The 1,549-nt window shown below is 66.6% G+C and overlaps 1 protein-coding gene across 1 annotated transcript in view; it reads left to right on the forward strand.

Annotated features, from left to right (window-relative positions):
• Positions 1 to 1,549, forward strand: part of LOC107297244 (H-2 class I histocompatibility antigen, Q9 alpha chain-like) — a 35,223-nt gene that overhangs the window by 5,483 nt on the left and 28,191 nt on the right. The gene's annotated exons all lie outside the window — the stretch shown is intronic.

Here is a 1,549-nt window from a genome sequence, read left to right on the forward strand (position 1 = left end):
GCCGCTAAATGCCACCTCTCGGGGTTCCAAACCCCTTCATTAAGGCCGGCCCTCGGAATCGTGTTGGGCCATGCCTGCGCGATGGGGGAGTCGCGCAGGGCCAGCAGTTCCCTCCTGGAATACAGTCCCGAGTCATGACAGGAGGTCCAACAGCAGAGTCGGGAAGGGGAAAAGTCCTCGTGGTGGTGGTCGAGGGGTTGGATGGATTGGAAGAAGACGGTATAGTTCGTAGGTCTTTACACCCTCCATAAGAAAGAAAGAGGGAGGGGGGGAGGAAGTTGCAGTCAAAGTCGGTCAGCCAACAGCGTAGGCCTCCGGGTCCGCCAAGCCCAGTCACACAGGTCCCCAGGGCCCCCGGGCACTCACCGTCAGGCATATCCCTCCGGCCAATGCCTCCCCTGGGACCTGTCCTCCGCCCGGGCCGTTCTTCCGCCCGGGCCGCTGTGCTACTGTGCCGGCGCGCCCTCCAGGCCGCTGTATGCTACGCTGCTGGGCCAGCACAACCTCCGGGCCACTGTATGCCTCGTCTCTGGTAACTCCTCCCTTTTACAGGCCGTCGGGCCACCCCGGTCACCAGGCCACCAGGCCGCCAGGCTGCCGCGCCACTAGGCCCCAGACTCTCGTCGGGCCGCCGGATCTTCAACAGGCCGCAGGGCCGCCCCCACATCGGGCCGCCCGGCAGCCGCGCCAGGCCGTTAGGCCGCCATGGCCTCGTGTTGTAGGTCTTCCCAAGGCCGCCGAGCTGCCGTCGCGTCCAGCCACTGGCCATCGCCGTATCAGGCCGCCGCCGCATCCGGCCGCCGCTCTTCCTGGCCGTTAGGCCCCAAATCGTCCGTTCGGCGATTTTCCCAGCCGCCAGGCCCCAAGTCCTCCGGCCGCCGATCCTCCCGGCCGCCAGGCCCCGCGTCGACCGGCCGCCGATTCTCCCGGCCGTTAAGCCCCGAGTCGACCGGCCGCCGATTTTCCCGGTCGCCAGGCCCCGAGACGACCAGCCGCCGACTTCCCTGGCCGCCCCGCTCTACTCGCCAGGCCTCTCCGACTTCTCCGCCAGGCCTCTCCGCTCGGCTCTCCGCCTCTCCTCTTTGCTCGCGGCCCCGCCCGGGTGGTCCTGCGGTCCGACGCGTCTTCTTCGCTCGCCGACCCTCTCCTCCTCCAAACTCCGGCCGGCGAGCACCCCCGGACCTTCAAGGGCTCCCCATCTCCACTGCGGACCCCGCGGAGACTACGGAGCCGAAAGCAGTAGGTCCGCCATCACACACATGCGCAGTCCAGTGGGGTAGCCACGATCAACCCCCTCCCAAGCTTTGTGGAAGGCCTTGATGGAAGGGGGGAATGTGCAATTTGGGCAGGTAAAGTTTGGGGGACACGACCTTCCCCTCCTCTCTCACCCCACCTTCCCTGCCCTCCAACCCTTCAGGCCCTCCAAAAAGCTGCTTCTTTCCCTCTCAGTCACTCCCTCCTTCCACCTCCTGCCTCCTCTTTCATCCTCTCCCCCTTCCTTTCCCACTTTCTCCTCCCCTCCATCCCTCCTCCTCCTCTCCCTCCCCCT

This window comes from Protobothrops mucrosquamatus, unplaced genomic scaffold, assembly GCF_001527695.2.
Source record: "Protobothrops mucrosquamatus isolate PMUCROS unplaced genomic scaffold, P.Mucros_1.0 scaffold3200, whole genome shotgun sequence".
NCBI lineage: Eukaryota > Metazoa > Chordata > Lepidosauria > Squamata > Viperidae > Protobothrops > Protobothrops mucrosquamatus.